Source organism: Apostichopus japonicus, chromosome 1 (genome assembly GCF_037975245.1).
Source record: "Apostichopus japonicus isolate 1M-3 chromosome 1, ASM3797524v1, whole genome shotgun sequence".
Classification (NCBI taxonomy): Eukaryota; Metazoa; Echinodermata; class Holothuroidea; order Aspidochirotida; family Stichopodidae; genus Apostichopus; species Apostichopus japonicus.
This window is the reverse complement of record NC_092561.1, coordinates 12,713,394-12,734,670: the sequence shown is the minus strand read 5'-3', so window position 1 is coordinate 12,734,670 and position 21,277 is coordinate 12,713,394. Positions and strand designations below refer to the sequence as shown.

Sequence of the window (21,277 nt, the reverse complement as noted above, 5' to 3'; positions counted from 1 at the left end):
GTTTCGAGATCGCAGTAGAAGGTCGGTTGTTTTGAGTGTGCAAGCACCATAGCATAATGCTCTATTGGAAAGCATTCAATACTTGGTATGTTGGCTTCGAAAACACTGTGCGAGCGGACCTCGTCTGATCAGTCAGGAAATTCAAAACAGATTGATATATATTGAGTTCAGTAAGGATCTGTTCTTTCTAGATCGGATTGTCAAGTTGGTCTAGCAAATACGTTTTGTGCAATCTTTCTTTCTAACGTTACACGTCTCCACGATTTTGGTATGCAGACTCAAACTTTCTTTGTGAAGAAGTTGTCATGAGTTTTTCATGGTCGAAAGGTGTTAATTGCGTAAGAATTCCGGTACTTTTTTCAGTCTGTACATATTTTGGTGTAGCCTACGGTTTGTAATTGTAGCCTAGGCCTAAGTTAGGATCTATGCTACTGTAGTACAGTAGTCCTAGGATCTAGGGGGCTAGCCTACACTGCAACAGTAGATTATATAGTAAACAAAATAAACATGGCCAAACTTGCTTCATGACAATCACAATATTCCATGAAAATGACTGGAAATTAATTCAACATATACGCCCATATTATGATTTTTATTTCAGCGTACAGTCACAGAATAGTAAGGCCAGTTACTGGCAGTCATACTAATTAGCGTCAACAGGCCCATTTCACGACAACTCAAGACAACAAGTTTAAAATACCATAAAATACAATGATTGTAATCAGAGTGTATCTGGAAAAACCTTTTAAACTGACTGAAACCATGGTGCATACATATTTTTCATGGAAAAAATGTTTTTTTCGTAAAAATAGTCAAATTTCTCCGTCCGTAGAATTGGACGACGTGATGCTATTGCGCTTGCGCAATGACTTTGGACCGCACCATTATGATATGGGTGGGTTTGTGTTAGGGGTTGGGAACTACCTTTGTGTACAGTGTCGGTAAGGTGGGTCGACTTAAAAATTGCACTTACCTGTGCAAGATGGTTCCATTCAGTTTTAAACGTGTTTCCAGATACACTCTGATTGCAACCATTGTATTTCATGGTATTTTAATCTTGTTGTCGTGAAATGGGCCTGTTGACGCTAATTTAGTACGACCCGTTACTGAAACAAAAATTAACATTGTCAAAACATTGCTGATGCTCAATGCCAATTGGGAATATTTCTGTGCTTGGCCATCTATTCAACATGGTTTCTGATTCAGTTAAAATTGCCTAGGAATATCAAAATAGGTATTTTCTAGCAATAAAAGTATCTCATTCCCTGGAACTGACATTTCTGCTGTTCACATTTGGCAATGAAATCACAAAAGTGTGTGCAATTTTTCAAGTGTGTAGCTGGTGCATTTGACTGAAACTACATCAAAAAATGGCCACACTAAATCATGGTGTTCCAACTTACAACTGTAGTTGTGTTATAATATCACCTATTTTCAGTCATTTTGTCAATCATTGATTACTGCCAATACTGGTGATTGAATTTGAAGTTTCATTAGACCTAGATCATCACCATTTCAAGCACAGTTCCAAGTTACATGTGACATTGACAATTTTGTGAAGTCTTTTAGGCGTTTAACCACAGCTCAGTATGAGTATTTGCAACTCGTATCTTGAGAAATCCAACTTTGAGCTGTGCTTCTGTTTTACTCTACATGGAAAATTGTAGAAATGCTATATACGCCTATCATAAAAAATTTGTTGGCAAGATATTTCTTCCAGATGCAAGGAGATTTGGACTAAAAAAAAACAATTTGACGATTAGTGTTACCATGCCCTTGTATTACCTATCTTGCTACAACATTCTATACACAGAGGTGTTAGTATGCATTTAAGCCTAAAAGAATTATTTGAACCTAATGTCTGCTAGCCTAGGCCAACTGAGGACATGGGAATGAAGTTTTAGGTTTGCATCTGCACATTTAGCAAATGACACAAGGTTTTCTTCACTTTCCGTTATTGGTTATTTATTTCTAGTAAGCTTCTTCCATGATATCCTGGCAATGCAACCGCCTACAAGTTTACTGCTACTGTTATAGAGTTGCGAGAGATTTATAGAAATGACAAACAAGAATATTTCTAATTTTAAAAGACATTTAAGGGTATTCAATCCAAAATTTGTGACAATTGTTTTTTAGTGAGGATAGTAATGTGCTATTACTCTGCACGCTACTGTATTTGTCTAGTCCTTACTGCTACTATATGAATGGATCATGTTAATATCAGTAAATTTGTTAATAGGACTTTAAAAGATGCATCCACGAGACGCAACGTCTTAGAAGTGCTTGCTTCTGTTTGGAAAAACTTGCATCCTTTCAGTTTTCCATGAAAACATGCACTTCAAAATACTTCTACAGGAACACACAATACTTATCTATGACCCCTGACAACACAATGGCTTGTGCACAATGGATTCCTACTGTATAGTGATATGTCTATAATGTACACGACAAAAATCTAACGATGAAAGCTGTGAAGTAGTTCTAATATCAAATTACTGTTGAATTCCGAAGTGGGAAATTTTGCCGTTGACGAGTTACCATAAATGCTGGCCTAGACATCATGCAGTGCATACTACTGTATGGTATAGAACTCCCTTACATAGAATCTGTGAAATGTTATTGGCTATGCATGCACTGTGAATGTCAGAAATCAATGTAAAATAAAATGAGAGTACCTGAAGAGAAAGTGCAAGAATAAAAATACTGCACTTTTGACTGATTTAGTTGAGTCTCGTAAAGTCTCAATACGTGTTTGCTGATGAATTTTGGAAAACAAGCTTCCGAAGTAGATTCAATGTTTCTTATTCTAAATGCACTCTGACCAGCTGGGTTTAAACAAGAAAAGCTGTCGCAATCAAAAGAAAGAAATCTCTGTTGCCCTTATGGTGCACAAATAATTTACCGTAAAATCACTGGGACCGCCCATGCCAGCATGTTCATTATACAAATGTTAACAAAGTAGTCTACACATGCGGCTCGATCAAGATTTAAACGCAGTCCTAGACTCCTACTGTATAATCTTCTTTTTACAATTCCACGGAGGAAAGTCTGAAACGTATTTATTCATTGCAATGGAAGTAAATGACACAATTTTGCAAGCTACATAGGTATGACCAAGAGAAACATAACAGAGCAGGGACCACAAAAGTGAAAGTAAGCCTAGGCCTACCGGTCGTAAACAAAGAAGAGAGATTTAATTAGGATGGTCTGTTGGGGTAGGGCTTGCAAATTTTGAATGAAGTTTGTAGAATATACAGAATTTTTAATATATCTGGCGAATTTTATTCAGCTCAAAAATTTTGATGATAGATAACTCAATAAAAATAATGAATATAAATTTTTATGAAAATTGCATAAGACGGTGTCATTTTCGCTGAACTTTTAGTGCAGTAAGCTGGAAAGGTCTAAGTTTAAATTTGGCAAAGGCGTACTGAGACTTTAAATGATGTAGAAAATACTAAACATGTGTAGATCTATCTCCACAACATAAGAACACGGCCCTGAAAGGCCTAGCAGTACAACTTTTATGAACCCCTGTCGTTACCATTACCAATTACCCAATGCATTTTATTCATAGGTTTTCAGGGGTCGAAATTGAGAATATTTACCACTATTCCAGCGGAATAGTGGATTTGAAAATACACTATTCCGTCTCATTTTCCACTATTCCTTTGAAACTATAAAAAAAAAAAAAAAATAACATAACAAAATTATATGTTGAGTCTTCTGTTGGGTTATTGATAATCATTAAATAGGGCATTTCCATGAAAAAGTGGACATGAGCTCAAAATATAAATTCTGCAATGACATCTTGTCATTGGTTAAATGTTGTTGTAAACATATCCAAGTTTGTTGAATCAATATGATACCTACCGAAATATTGATTTTTTTTGTAGAAATTTGCATATGAAGTGAAAGGATGCTTTAATGCAAATTTTGTACACAAATTATGAACAGAATTGTTTTTGCTCTCCTAAGAAACTTAATGGTGATACTTAACTGATTTGTTCATTTATTGCTTACATAGGGCACTAACTTCAGATATCACTACCAACCTTTTGAATATATAATCCAAAATAATCTATTTTTTGCTTTATTCAAACCTCTATTAGCTGATTCAACGTGAGTTACCAAAATAATGATTTTTTCCCCATACATAAAATATGTCACTATTAAAAATCTCATCATTAGATTTTGGTTTCTACTCATCATCCTGAAATGTAAAACAAGTAAAGAAATGATGTGCACCCCACTATGTTAAGTAGGGTAGGTGATGCAAATGGTAACGTGAGTTACCATGTAACGTGAGTTACCATGTAACGTGAGTTACCATACAATATAATCATGCTTATAATGTAGACAATTATGCTACCAAGTCAAGCTGAAGCACCAAAAGTGGTGCATAAACATGGCCAGAATATAATTGTTGGTTTTCACTGTTTTATAATCATTGTTAATATTTAGTGTTTACAAGGGTCCAAAAATCGGGAACCTGGAACCGGAGAGCCGCCACCTGTCGGGTATCCGGGTAACCGGAAAAATATTACCCTTGTGTATCACGATTTTCAGGAAACTACATATCGGATGCTATACTAAATGAATTGTATTCTCCAATGACAATGTTTTCATGTTCAAATAGGTGTAAGATAAGGTATAAACCCTTCCTCAACAATTTCTATTTGCTTTTGTTTCTTTCATTAACTTGTTAATAAATTAACATCACTACTAAAATCGCACTGTCGCCGCTGCTAATGTTTGCTCTCCCATATAAATATCCAATTTAGCACTTAAACACTTTTTACTACTACTATCTATTATGCAGGCCCAGGGTTCGCATTAGCTGCGCGATTGCATGATTCCCACAATTTGATCCAATTTGGAATAAACGTTTAGTTAAAAACATTTGCGATTATTATTTTTTAGTTATCCCGTCTACTATCCATTAGTAACATCTCGTAAATGTCAGTCTTTCCTTTTATGAAATAAACAAATGAAAAAATAGTAATTGTGAGGATTATTTCAATTTCTTTCAACATGGTAGCCTAACACCACACTAAGTCAATGGGGTAATCTAGCCTAACCATCTGTTTATTTGTTGAAATTGTGACGCAGTTATAAGATATCTATGGAATACTTATATTATTGCTGTTATCTCCGACCACATGGTACAGTAGCCTCACACCACTCTAAGTCAATGGGAAAATCTTGCCTAACCATAGACCTATGAAGAAAAAAAGTCAAACTTTGCATAGGATTCGGGTAATAAGTTAGAAACCGGGTAGTATCTCGTCGGGTGGGTACCCGGGTACCTGGATACCGACGGTAGCAAGCTGTGTGTGTTTTTTCTGGGATCGATGGTGGTGTCTAACACTTCTGTTACACCTCATTGGAATCTAGGTCAGATTACCGGCATGAGACGTTTCTCTATGCGCGAGTCTTGACACCCTTTAAAGGGAATTTTGATTTTTGTACATTAAGCTAGGCCAGATATAAGAAAACAGGGGCTGCTAACGCTGTTAGACAGTGAAAGACCCCATTCTCATAGTAACCCATAACCATCAGATACATCTATGAAATATTACACTATACTATCACAGGGCCTCTTGAACCTCACCACTTGCAACAATGTCACACAATCTTTATCATTGATGTCAATTGTTTTGGCCATTTCCGCCAGTGTTCATTGGCTTTAATGTTGAATGATATGGAGCACTGTAGTGATTCCTACAGTATTTGAAACTGTAAATAAGGTTATAACAGTTACTTTGTGTTACAAAGTGAATACAAGAAGTATTTTTATTAAGGCTTAAAACTGTTACATAAGAATTAATAAGATTGAATTGTGTCAGCAACTTATATTTTATGAACTGTTATGCATGGACAAATTGTAACGTGAGTTACCGTAACGTGAGTTACCGAGTGTTGCATCATTTTTATGCAACTGGAGAATGATAAAGGATTTTTTTGGCAACCTATATGTTTACTAGTAGGTAAGGTATAACTACCATATTTCACTTTTCTTTGAGTTCATTTAGTATGAGGACACTTTTTGAATAATATTTGTTTTCCAATTTTGGCGCTTTTAGAAATGTAACGTGAGTTACCGACTCTTTTTGCCTTATAAAATCTACGAGGAGCAAATTTTTTTTTTTTTTTTTAGGCTGAGGTATGCCTCAGCATTGTGTTAACTACTGTAGAAGAAGTAATTGATCACACTCATGTGTTAGTAAAATATATGGTACAAAAAGAAGACGAAAAACATCAAAAATGTAACGTGAGTTACCGTGGAAATGCCCATTAGTGTTTTGTGTACTGAGGCAAGAAGGCAGGTAACCTAGGAGGCAGGTTGTAAAACCCACTCACAAGGGCAATGTCAATGGCTAGTTTCGCACACTTCAGGGTATATACCACACGGACACCCACTGCCCAGCACGGGAAGGTTGCTGTAATAAATCAGCCTTTTGAACAATATTGCCATTCCAAATTTTTTTTTAAATTTATATTGTATGTTAGTTAGTAAACGTTTTCTTTCGTATGAATTTGACTTCAGTTCAGCGTTCCCTCTAATGTGCGGGATTCCCTTCAACTGACTCAGTAATCCAGCAAAGAAAACATTTGTCTGCTGGAAATCCCTGCATCGTTTTCTTGCATTCGCGTTAAGTTTATACTCAATGCACAATGTATTTACTTGACTTAAAAAAAACTCTGAAAATCAGTAGAGAAATTACCAATGGTGTACGAAAAGTTAGTTGGTACACCTTTCAAATTTTACGAAAAGATCGAGCAAAACACTTTGAAAAATTCACGCAAATCTGTCATATCGTGCTAAATGCAACTAATGTCATGTTAACAAGGCTCTAGTACACCCATCTATGAATAAACCGTAAGACCACATCTGGTGTTAAGCGGGAGAAAAATTATTTTCTAGAATTTCCAAAAATACGCAAAAATAATATCCTACCATAGTTAAGTGTATAGCAAATAGCCTAACCACCTCGTCGGTTACGGATCACACGTAATTACAAAACAAGTAATTTTTTTTTGTGAAGTTGACGTTTTCTACAAGAAAATGGAAACAATATTAAGCATATAGTGAATCATACCAAGTGGCCTAAAACATTTCATTACAAGGGTTACTTTCATAAAGATGGCCATAGCTGTAGGGCCCTTGATATCGTGCTATGCTTGTATAGTATGGACTGTGCCTCATGTATCATGGGGAATATATTGTTTTGTTCATGCGGAGGATTCACTTGGCTTGAGGTCTGTTTTACTTACCTAAATATAACGGGGATATTTTACCTATTTTCTTGAACGTCTAAGATAATATTCCGCATAACTTTACCGATCCTTTACTGACTGACCTAATTAATTCTAGAATGGAGCCAAAACAGTTTAGCGCCATGTAACGTTTCTTGGAAACATGCCAAAAAATGTTAACAAACAGGTGTTAGACAGGGGATGAGCTCACAGTTGTTTGGTAAGGTACCTGGGAAAATTCACAACACAACTGCAGTTGTAAACTGATGTACGTATATTCATTGTTAGGCAGTCTAGAAACGGGGCTTTGCTGAACGTTGTTTGTTTCATAATATCGGAAGTTTTGTAAGTTAAACTTTTTAAAGTTTGTAAGACATTTTAAATCTCTTTTCATAACATAGTATTGCTAGTTTGCTACTCCAACTTGTCATTTTAAAATTTTCATCAGTTTCGTGACAATTTAAATTCCAAAATTTGTTATTATTTTGCATCTTCAACTGCTAATTTTTTTATCGCCAGACACGCAAAATTACCAAAATTTTCCGGGGCCTTCGCCCCTGGACACCCACAAGCATACACAGCATACTGTAGGCGTAGGAGCCTAATTTGATTTGGGGGGTTGTAACGACTTGCCCGAAAAATATAACCGAAATCGGGAAATCGGCAGTTGTTTTTAGTGTGTTCACGGGAAATTGAACAAGGATTTCCAACACTGTACTACCTGTTACCCACGAGGTGATAATTTTCTCTACATACGCGATGGTATACGGAACGTGTAAAGTGCAATAAATTGGAGGAAAATGTAAGGCTTGCTATACTGTGCAAGTGCAGTTGGCTACGGAACATGTATGTACTGTACGTAACTGCAACTCACGTGAAAAGAGAGTTTCTTTTGTATTTCTGGGCAAGTTTTTACGCCCGGGAAACAAAACAAAAATTAAAATTGTTGGCTGACTAGTGACAGGCAAGTAAATTTAGATGGATTTGTCAAAGTTTGTTGTTAGCTATCACTTTTAGCACTATCCATACGGAATAGTGAACCCAAGCAACTTGGTATTCCGTTCATGATTTCACTATTTCGGGATAGCGGAATAGCGTAAATTTCGACCCCTGGTTTTATTCAAAGTTGAACTCCTTTTCCCCAACCACTATAGGGGGTTGGTCCAACACCTGCCAGTTCCAACCCCTTTTCTATTACAGTATGTAAATCAATTTTTACACAATGTCGATTAAAAAACAATGACCACTGTTAACTTTAAAATTCGTTTAATATCATTGTCTTGAATGATGGAGTCAGAACTGCTGTCGGAATTGCAGGTTATCTGCACCAAAATTTTCAGGATTAACGAAACTGTGTCTTATAGCCATTGCAAAATTTCTTACACTTGTATTTAACTGTGCAAAACATGATCATATTCAGGCCTCAGCTAGCCAGAGGTTAGAGACATCATAAACAATTGGCACCTTTTTACCTGAGCTACAAATGTTTTATTTATGAAATATTTTGTGAGAGTGGTAAAGTCCCATAGTCCCCTTCTACCCTCCCTAAAATGTGTGTGAAGTTACTTGTGCCTGAGCAAGTTCTTGAGCCTTCTGTAATCATTGCCTTGCATTCACATGTTAAGTACAGTACTGCAGGATCTTCAGAATTAAATTAAGAAATGCTGACTTGGTTATGTACAGTAAGGGCTATAAGGAAATATCAGATGGAACAAGTATTACCAACCCAGATAGCTGGACAGCAGTGAATTGAAATGATGTCATGAGTACAAGTTGATTTGAGAATTTGCAAATTAATTAATTTTTAAAGAGTCTGTCTTGTGTGAAAATCTTGCCAGCAATTCTAATGTTATGGTGTAATAGCATTCTATAGATACGATGAAAGCTTGAAACCTGATTTATCATGGTAAGCTATTTCTTGTTGGCAAAGTTAATAAGGTAATTTTCTTCTGGAAGAAGTGAAGGGGCCAAGGGAGTGGGGCGGTGATAAGTGAAGGGGGAAAGTGAAGCCCTGCCTTCATTTCAACCATACATAGAGCTTTAACCCACTGCCCAGATACTTCAGGGTTCTAGTCACATTAAAATTCTTTGTGATTAAGTGATTCTCAGATCTAGTTCAAGATACAAGTCAACAAATTTCTATATCCTAAAGTTGAACTGTTCAGATCATTGTACATATATACTGACCCTCTTTTTTAATGCAAAAAGTTAATGCTTGGGAATGGATAATTGTATTCATCATATAAGCTGTATTCTATTTAATGATGAGACAAGTTTCTGATGTTTGTAGGATACATGTATTAAATCTGAGTTGTCAATGCTGCAATACAACATGTTTATGATTATCAACAAACAAGTTTTTAATGTTAGAGATGCTTGTATTCAGTATTTTTGTTCAGAATGTTTCATGAATATCATTGATGCAGTTGTATTAAAGTTAGACAGCAAGAAATGTCTTGCAATGAGCAGTTACCATGCAGGAGTAAATACTGGCCACAGTATAACCCTGCTCAGAGAAAGTAACATACTTTGCACCACTAGTATTCTGGTGACAGCACATGTGCTGTAGAACGAGTATACATTACATTGCAATGGACAATATTACTTTCAATTTATTCTGTATTTGCTCATTATTTTCACAGTTATTTTTATATTGTGTTTGGCAAGCATTGCAGGTTCTTTACCGATGACACAGTTTTCCTGTCAAACAGGATTTCCTGTGAACCATGTGTATGGTTTTCACTTGATGTTCCAACTCCGGGTTACAAATTAGCCCTGATGCGGAACAATCATACACTGAAACTGGACATTCTGTTGTGTATGTTCTGATGTGTGAATGAAATGACCCACTTTTAGTATGATTGTACTAGTATGTTAGTCTATAATTGAGAGAACAGTCACAACTCAGTTCTCAACACTGTTGTTTACAAATTGAGATTGCTGTTTGGAAGACAACAGAACAGACTTTATAGCTAGTAACATGTAAGAACTCAAATATGTATAAAAATTTTTTTTTAAAAAAACATCACAATTTATCCAGTAATCTTTTCCTGGACTGATTCAGTGTTATTTTGAAAACATTTACCATTCTGAAGCTTAAGTTGTTTAACCATAAGAACAAAGCAACACGTTTGGAAGAAATTAAATTCAGAATGCAAGTGACTGCCCACTGTATATTCTAGACTTACTATGTGGTGGTCAATCAAGTTAGCAGGAATGCAGGATTACTGTACAGTGTACACTGTTTCTATAAATTACACAGGTTTAGAAATCAATAAAGATGGGAAATATTGACACCATTTATTATTTTCTTAACTGATGTTCAGCAGGGGTCAACAGATCTGGGTCAGAACAACAGTGGACATTAAAATCAATCAGGATAGTCTGGATAATTGTGCAGCCTCTTCAAATTGTCTTGGAGCACTGCTATATTTTAGGGTATAGTTGGTTGTGTGGTTATGATCAAATCTTACTGCATGCAAACATAATGGTGGATAAGCTTCCTGTTTTATGCATTGCTGTCATATGGGTTGCAGTATTTGTTACAAGGAAGTATGTAGTAGTTACACATGCTGGTTTGTGGGCTCAAAATTTCATACATACATAAGTAACATTAGAAGTCTCAGTGCTTGAGCTATGTTGATGTAGCACAGTGCGCTAGTTAGAAAAGCTTTCTTACTGAAGTGGGATGTGGGAGAGGAAGGGGAGGGATGGAGGGAGCTTCAGGAAGAATGACTGTGTTCCCAAAATCCATTGCCTGCTTTGCTCAATATAGTTAATAGCCTTTACATGTGGGATGTAAAAAGTTTCCCAGCCTTAATTATTTGCTAATTTTGCTTCCTCACTTTCCCTCTACATTTCATCCAGAATTCCTCCGCCCCCCTCCCTCCCCCCCTGTGTTGACCAGTAAAGTACTATCTTCATTACATTATACTGGAGCAGTATTCAGTTTTGGAAATTTTAAGGAGACTTGATTTTTCAGCATGTGCACTATTACAGTACTTGAGGGTTTTTGTTAGTGGCTACTGTACTGTATGTATGGTGTTTATACATTTGTTCTCATGTATGGCATAATAAAAACTCTGGAAGACATTAAGGCCTAGAACAACAAAATGAGGCTTGAATTGTTAAAATATTTTTAGGCTATTTACAAGCAAATTTAATTGCTTAAGCACTGCAGACTCAAGGTTATTATTCTAAATTGATTTTTTATCTTGCTCTCACTGCTTGTATAGCATTTCTCTAACTACACAATATAGCTTGTACAGGTATTGAATATAAAATTTAAAAAAATTTTAAAAATATTTAGAAATTGTCACAAATATTGATCAATTTGAGTGATTTAAATTTTAGAGAAGAAAATATATTCATCTCTCCCATTAATGCTGCCTTCAAGAGTGTCAGCAACCACCCACATACTGTATGTGTAAAGTTCCCATGAAATTTATTCTAGCAATGCACATAGGCGTAGGAGGCGGGGGGGCTGGGGGGGCTGCAGCCCCCCCAAAAATTTTTGGGGTGAAAATTCGGGCAATATGCTGAGAATTTTTCGGGCACCTACTGGAAGAATAATAATATGCAATATGTTTTTCTGGGGTTTTTTTGGTAAAAATTCGGGAATATGCTGAGAATTATTCGGGCATCTACTGAAAGAATCATAATTTGCAATGTGTTTTTCAATTTTTTGGTGAAAATTTGGGCAATAGGCCTATGCTGAGAAGTTTTCGAGCACCTACTGAAAGAAGAATAATTTGCAATGTGTTTTTCAAATATTTTGGTGAAAATTCGGGCATATGCTGAGAATTTTTTCGGGCACCTACTGAAAGAATAATAATTTGCATTTTTTCAATTTTTTTGGTGAAAATTTGGGCAATATGCTGAGTAATTTTCGGACACCTACTGAAAGAAGAATAATTTGCAATGTGTTTTTCAAATATTTTGGTGAAAATTCGGGCAATATGCTGAGAATTTTTTCGGGCACCTACTGAAAGAATAATAATTTGCATTTTTTCCAATTTTTTTGGTGACAATTTGGGCAATATGCTGAGAATTTTTCGGGCACCTACCAGTGGCAGAGCGTCCATACAGTCAGAGGGGCGATGACCCCTGACGGACTCAAATGGACTGCTGGCGCCCTTTTCAGCTTTTTACCACTTTCTTCTTATTCGCGATTATCGACTTTTTTATTGCGCTCTCAAATACCTATTGACATTTTTCACATTTTGTTGGTGCAATTTTCTGACAAATGGCGATGACACCTATTTATCCTTCATTTTTCTGCAAATTAGCAAGGCCCGGAAAGGGTCATTTCCGGCGATCTAGGGAGTATCTTTACTCAAAAATTTCTGTACGCTCCGCGCCAACCTGTGGTGGCGCTCCGCTTAGATAGTGTCAAAAGCACCCCTACAGACCCATTCTCTTCCCCCCCCCCCCTTCTGACCAATACCCCTCGCTCCGCCACTGGCACCTACTGAAAAAAGAAGAATAATTTGCAATGTGTTTTTCAATGGTTAAACTGATATTATTATCATTATTATTGTAAGGACTTCCCCAATAATTATAACCAATATAGAAGGGTAATAACACGAAAAATGATTTTATGTTATTGGCAGGTGTAGTAACTGATGGATGCCTATATGATATGCACATTAACATGCAGAACGCGCGCGGAGCGCGCGAAAAAATTTTGGTTATATTTTTCGGGCAAGTCGTTACAGCCCCCCCAAATCAAATGAGGCTCCTACGCCTATGGCAATGCATGCATCAAAATATTACAGTGTTGCATCCATTTAGCATCCATTTCATGAATTGTATTTAACATGTTTATTATCCTGCATGGATTTCATATTCTGACTCTGTTGTAACTCTCTCAGACAATACTTAATCTTTGAGCGTGGTTATTTGGAATTCATGAAGATGCATAAAAAAGATCCATAAACTGACATTTAAGATATGGTTCTGAAAGTTATTTCTGGAGAGCCTCACTAGCTCTACAGTATGCTTTCAATGTTTATGTTAGGCATTGTAAGATGATGTTGGATATTCATACAGATGGTTTAAAGAGAATGTTATGTTTTAAAGTACTCATAAGGCCCTTACATGAAGTATCTGATTTTTTATTAATGTACATGTTATAATTTTGAATGTCATAGCCACTTTTTAGTTTGCCCTACTTACAGTACTTAGTTAAATCTAAGTGTTCACCCATAGGCTAGCCCTCATCATAGGACCCACGCTTGTATGTGCAAGAAGCATTTGATGAAATTAATTTGTCAAATATGTGTCAGAAATTCTCTTTTTACATTTCTAGCCAGAGCAGTATTATCTCAATCCCCTTCTCACTGAGTGGGTACAGTTATGAGAACACTGTACAGTAGCATTTAATTTAGTTAGTTTGTACTACTTTTGGCAAGTTCATCTCCAAACATGAAGTAATGTGGTCTCACCATTTATGATGGTTGTTTGCCTCAAAGCGAACTTGTAGTGTCATGACAAACCATGTAGGTTTTTGGCATTTATTCTTGTAAGTTTTACCTTGTATTATAGTAGTACCCATCTTAAAAGCATACTGTTCTCATCTCATTACACATAAATTCACAGTAGGGAATAACCTTAGCAAAGTTATGTTAATTTTACCTTGTATTATAGTAGAACCCATCTATATATAAAGCATACTGTTCTCATCTGGTTACACATAAATTCACAGTACTTAGGGAATTACATTGGCAATTAAGTTATATTTGAAAGTGCAGGGTGGCTTCCTTTCAGTCTCCACCGGAAGATATTAAATGCCAAACAATAGTGTCATATATCCTATATTGCCAGTAGTATAAATAGGTATTCTATCTCCGAAGGGCTTTAACAGTTTCAATGAAAATCTGACTATTGAACAGTGGTTCATGTGTAGATAAATGCCATGTACTGTAGCTACAGTATAAAAGTTCAGTTTTTTTATGTGGTTGTTAGCATTTGCTTGGATGTTATTTTGCAGGCTATTCAATGTGTTTGCCTTGAAATTGTGGTTCCAACTATATTTGGTGAATTTCAAGTTTCAGCCTTAAACAGTAAATATTAATTCTACATTTGCATATCCTGTTGTTAAGTGTTAAGTGTCTTGGTTGCCAATGTCTAATCATGCCAGTTCTGAGTACAGCTGTGGTAAGATACTTGTTGGCTTGTACAATAATGTTGTACAATTAATTATTCCCAGTCGGTTGTGCACTGTGATCAAATACACATCACATTACACGGTGGATTGCATGCAGATTGTGCACTGTGATCAAATACACATCACATTACATGGTGGATTGCATGCAGATTGTGCACTGTGATCAAATACACATCACATTACACGGTGGATTGCATGCAGATTGTGCACCGTGATCAAATACACATCACATTACATGGTGGATTGCATGCAGATTGTGCACTGTGATCAAATACACATCACATTACATGGTGGATTGCATGCAGATTGTGCACTGTGATCAAATACACATCACATTACCCGGTGGATTGCATGCAGATTGTGCACTGTGATCAAATACACATCACATTACATGGTGGATTGCATGCAGATTGTGCACTGTGATCAAATACACATCACATTACATGGTGGATTGCATGCAGATTGTGCACTGTGATCAAATACACATCACATTACATACTGTAGTGGATTGCATGCAGATTGTGCACCGTGATTAAATACACATCACATTACCCGGTGGATTGCATGCAGATTGTGCACTGTGATCAAATACACATCACATTACACGGTGGATTGCATGCAGATTGTGCACTGTGATCAAATATACATCACATAACATGGTGGATTGCCTGCATTTGGTTTTCAAATTAAGCAAGACATGATACTAAATTGGAATTGTTAATGCAATATTTGACTTCTTTTTAGCATCTTTTTCATCAATTTATTCATACACTGTGTCTGTGTGACATTAATTTGCAAGTTAATTCTGACTTGAAGTTTTCTGAAATGAGTGATATGTATTTGAAGCATAACACAACACGTGCACCCTGGTGACTGTGTCAGTCAATGTATCTGTCAAACAAACTCTGGTGAAACTTTAAAGGACAGCGTGTTGCATATGGAACGCCAAAAGCGCAACGCATTTCGTTGCCTCGATCGATTTCGCCTCCTTCTATTTCGTTGCCTCCTTTTATTTCGTTGCCTCCTTCTATTTCGTTGCTTCGTTCTATTTCGTTGTCTCATTCTATTTTGCTGCCTCGTTCTATTTCGTTGCCTCCTTTGGTTTTGTTGCCTCGTTTGATATCGTTGCCTCCTTTTATTTCGTCGCCTCCTTCTAATTCGTTGTCTCCTTTGATTTCGTTGCCTCCTTTGATTTCGTTGCCTCCTTTGATTTCGTTGCCTCGTTCTATTATCTACTATCGGTAACAAAAATGATTTCTTGACCAAAAGTGGCCTTAAAGTTTTAACCCCGATACGGACATCTCTAAACGCGCTGTATACATAATGTGTAATGATCAGAAAAATGTAGGCTCCATAACTAAGGTTAATCGATTTTGAAGAAAAAAATAAAATAAACAGTTTTCTGATCATTAAACATTACGTATATACAGCGCGTTTAAAGATGTCCGTATCGGGGTTAAAACTTTGAGGCCACTTTTGGTCAAGAAATCATTTCTTATTACCGATAGTAGAGGTATACCACGTGAAAGATGAACCTATCTACTTTAATGTGGTGCTAACCGGACATCTCAATAGGCTCCATAACTCAACTTAATCGATTTTGAAGAATAAAAAAATTAATCAATATTTTAAAACTTTTAAGCCACTTTTGGTAAAAAAAAATCGGCTTTGTTACCAATAGTAGGTATAACACGTGAAAGAAGAAATTTTATTCTTTGATGTGATGCTAACCGAACCTCCTAACTAGGTCGATAACTTAAATTAATGGATTTTGAAATAATAATACGTTTGGATCATAACACATTACCGCGCGTTTCGAGCTAATTTTCCCATTTGCATCCCACTCCTGTTAGGATCGAACAGTTTGTAGCCATCAAATTTCAATAGATCAAAGTGTTACTGGCTGTTTTTTCATACCACGTGTAAGAGGAATAACTTAACATCGTCATTGTACCTCTCTTGACTGTTGCATATTCTCATAAATTAATTGTTTAGACATTTGAAGAAGAAAAAAAGAAAAAAATGGTATAAAAATTGTCGCAATTTACGCCTTTCTCCACAAGATTTGGTAGGATCACAAGTTTCAGTTCAATATGGATGCAGAAATCGTCCACCATTTAATTCCAAAATTATAACACATGAAAGAGCAACATCTTCTCTCTCATATGGTGCAATTATTGGCATTTTACAGTATTCATAGCGTTAATTATTATCGCTTTAAAACAGGTACGAAAAAGTAACAGTCTTGTTATTGTCCGCTAATTTAGGCTGCCCTTAGTGGCTGCTGGGGATCCACTTTCCCGCCACAGCGTACCCAGCGCTCGTCACAGTGTACAAACATAAGTGGCCAACGGCGTGTAACGTTGATGTATACACTATTGGCTGCTGTTAGTGGCTGCTCTTAGTGGCTGCTACGTTCAAACAGGTGCTAGGCTGCTCAGTACGTGCTAGGCACTGTGATCGACCAGGTAACGTTTGCGTTAACCGGCCCGTCGCGACCGAAGGAGAAAAAAGCTCCGCCCACCAATGCATGCCTGCAATACCTAATTAACATAACCAGGCGAATTCAATCGAGGCAACGAAATCGAACGAGGCAACGATGTAGAACGAGGCAACGAAATAGGTGGAGGCAGCAAAATAGAAGGAGGCAACGAAATAGAAGGAGGCAGCAAAATAGAAGGAGGCAACGAAATCAATGGAGGCAACGAAATAGAAGAAGGCAACGAAATAGAAGGAGGCAGCAAAATAGAACGAAGCAACGAAATAGAAGGAGGAAACGAAATAAAAGGAGGCAACGAAATAAAAGGAGGCAACGAAATAGAAGGAGGCGAAATCGATCGAGGCAACGAAATGCATTGCGCTTTTGGCGTTCCATAGTTGCATACCTGATCAGGTGCTCGCCAAATAATGCTTATCTATTGATCAATAATGAATATGTGCACCCTGGTGACTGTGTCAGTCAATGTATCTGTCAAACAAACTCTGGTGAAACTTTAAAGGACAGCGTGTTACATCTAGCTGATCAGGTTCAAGTTTGTATATTAATGTATCAAGAGATGCCTTAGGTACCTTTAATAAAGTAATAACACGCCTAAGGCTTAAAGTACTAACCTGACATTCATGGTACTATAGATACACCTACATCAGCTAATTGTATGCAAATTGCATCTGGGCTGAAGCTGTTTTCAGAACTGTGGAGGGCATACTGCTAAACATAAATTACCATTTGAGTACAGTGTCTAAGTTTACAGAAATTGAGATTATTAATGTACATTATAAGTTGTGACACATGACTGTACATAAGTTGTGACACATGACTCTACAGGTACATTAATTGTAACACATGTCTACATCAGTTGTAACATAGTATGACTAACTAGTTGTGACACATTATATCTACTTGAGTTGTGATATATTATTACCTTAAAGGAGTTGTGACACATGAATGTAGATGGGTTGTGACACATGACTGTACATAAGTTGTGACACATGACTCTAGAGGTACATTAATTGTAACACATGTCTTCATCAGTTGTAACATAGTATGACTAACTAGTTGTGACACATACCTACTTGAGTTGTGATATATTATTACCTTAAAGGAGTTGTGACACATGAATGTAGATGGGTTGTGACACATGACTGTACATAAGTTGTGACACATGACTCTAGAGGTACATTAATTGTAACACATGTCTACATCAGTTATGACACAGTATGACTAGCTAGTTGTGACACATTATATCTGCTTGAGTTGTGATATATTATTACCTTAAAGGAGTTGTGACACATGAATGTAGATGGGTTGTGACACATGACTATACATAAGTTGTGACACATGACTCTAGAGGTACATTAATTGTAACACATGTCTTCATCAGTTGTAACATAGTATGACTGACTAGTTGTGACACATTATATCTACTTGAGTTGTGATATATTATTACCTTAAAGGAGTTGTGACACATGAATGTAGATGGGTTGTGACACATGACTGTACATAAGTTGTGACACATGACTCTAGAGGTACATTTACTGTTACACATGTCTTCATCAGTTGTGGCACAGTATGACTCAATAGTTATGACACATGTTGACTTGAGTTATGACACATTACGACCTTAAAGGAGTTGTGACACATGACATGACATACTGTAAGTTGTGACATATGACTATCTAGATGCATTAGTTGTAACAGTGTCATGGCTACATGAGTTGTTATACATTGTGAATGTTTTGTGACACGTGAAATTCGTGAATGTGCCTAACCAACCTGTCATCAGGCCAGATTATGACTCAGAATGACTTATTGAACCATATCATAACTTGCATTATAGTTGGTCTCTGTAGACCGTGTAATTTAACCAGTATGTAGTTACTGTACATGGCTTCACTTTACCTAGAAATTGCATTGTGCAGTACACTGTTCAGTAATTAATCCATGTGAACAATGGCAACAAGTTGTGACTCCAAGAAAGACGACACATATGCAAGTACTCACATTATGCAGACTGATAATAATAGTATTTACAGCTACCTGTACCATTATAAATTGGTAACAGACTTTAAGTATTATATGGCAGTTCACTACAGTTGCAATTTACAGTTTGATCCATGCTTTGTGAATCAAAGTAAATTGTTAGTCCAATCTTTAAGCAATTTGCTGTTTGGGTGCAGACTAGTCCTATACAATGATGTACTTTGAACCTATAGGCTGTGTGAACTTGGGTTCATGTTAACTTTACTCTATATTATTCAGTGTTTACACAACACTCTAGATACAAACATATTTAATTAATAACTGTACCCATGGTTGCCCCTGGTATTTCTTGTGTGAGAAACAGTAACTGGTTTGTGACACTCGAAGCCATAAGTATACTGGGGAGGGGGGGGCAGGTGTCAGGTGTGGGGGGGATGGTCACCTGGAAAATTTGTTAAACATCCTAATTAATGTCAATCATCCTAACAATAAATTAGATAAAACTGATATGTTAAATAGGCAGAAGAACTTTTATTTGTTGCTATAATTTTGTGCTCACAGCCAAGATTTCACTGTCATACTGTATGATTTCATGGGTTGAAACAGTTGGATTGCAAATTTGCAATAATTGCAGTTTTTCCTTCTCTGAAACAGTGCGGCGGCGATGCTGGTAATATTTTTGCAAGGCAGTTTTACCCTGTGTACAAACAGGAACTAGTCTATGTATGTGGCTGGTAAGATCTTATTTCATAGATCTATACAGTGGCCCAATTTGTAATGTTCTATAAAAAGAGATCAGGCATTAGTGTACAGCAGTTGAAACGGAAGAGTTTGCAGGAAGAGTGTGTACAACATCTGGTTGTACTTTTAGTAAGTCACCACACATAGTCCTGTTTCTAGGAAAACATTAAATTGTATCATTCTTCATGTTGTGAATTGAAAAGTCTGAAAGTCATTGAATGGTTAAACATACATGGAGGCAACTGTGAAGTGTCTATCCGTGAATTTGGCACAATTTGAAACCTGCTTTCTTTGTTCAAGTTTTCATATACCACATTGTTTGTAAAGTAACTTGGCAGTTACAGTCTTTACCTGTTACAATGTAATGCCTAGTACAATATAATTAATATTCATCATTCAAAGGACTCATATCCTACATAATAGATTCATCATGCTATAGGACTTCATAAAAATGAAGCATTTAAATGTCTGCTCTCTGCACATTAAAACATAAAAATAACCTTTTAGGCATACCTCTGTATACAGTAGTTTCATTGTTTTCATATTCATTAGGATATTTAACGTTCTGAGTCTAAAATTGCCATACACAGTACTGTATTTGTGTTGCAACTTTTGTATCTTTACCCTCAAATACCAATTATCAGTATGCAAATATCATCCAGTGCAATAAATCGCAATCTACACTGTATTAATTTAATAGGGACTGTTAAATACAATGACAATACTATCATTGGCTGTACAGCTAGCAGCACATGTGATTTCTGTACATTGCAAAACCAAACCAATGTACAGGCAGTTTGTGTGCATAGATACTGGATTAAGTTGCAGAACTATTAGACATGGTAAATTCTGTTGTGGTAGATGGCATACAACAGCACTAAAGAATCTTTGATGGATTTTATTCTGCCTGGTAACAGGTAATGCAGTTGCATTACAGTACCTGTAAGGGACAGTATTATTATTCACTCAAGCACATGAATGATAAAAGTTTTCTGTTGTTGTATTGTGCTGTGAGTGGTGTCCCATTACTTCATTGCAGCTGAAGTCTATTAGCTATATACATACGTTATAAGCATCATTGTATTCATATCCCACTGCTTAAATGTTGTTGAATATTTATTTAGTCTAGACTTATTTTAAATACTTGAGTATTGGATGTTGAAACTTATGAGCTCCAAACCTTATTCTACTGTATTTGCTTTCACCTTGGTATTATTTGAAGTGCTTACATATTCAACAAGATGCTTATCATATACATGTCATGTGGTTTAATGACTTTTTCCAACGTACTGACAGCAGGTAATGGCAACAAATTTTTTCGGGGGGGGGGGGGGGGGATTTGACCTCAAACCTTTGACCTATGATGTCACCAATCATGCAAGCATGAGTTTCACCCACCAAGTTTGAACATGATTGGACTTACATTGTAGGAGGAATTCACGACCCCCTTTTTTACCTCAATTTCGTTCAATTGACCTCTTGAACCCGACCCTAAACACCTATTTTTCTGGGTTTTTTTAAAATTGGTTTCATCATTTTCTACATAAAGTGAGGTTAAATGCCCTTTTCCTATACATGTTGACAAGCGGAAAATGGCTAAAAACCAATGTTTAGGTTTCTTGACCTAT

At 36.5% G+C, this 21,277-nt stretch overlaps 1 protein-coding gene across 3 annotated transcripts in view; it reads left to right on the top strand.

Moving 5' to 3' along the window:
* LOC139967809 (phospholipase D1-like) overlaps nt 1-21,277 on the top strand; it is a 56,633-nt gene continuing 35,356 nt past the window's right edge. Inside the window, exon 1 of one of the 3 annotated variants that reach the window (XM_071971925.1) lies at nt 1-268. The gene's annotated coding sequence lies outside the window, so the exon portion shown is untranslated. Of the gene's footprint in view, nt 351-21,277 lie in introns of all 3 variants that reach the window. The other 2 variants (XM_071971915.1, XM_071971908.1) reach the window with 2 other exon arrangements.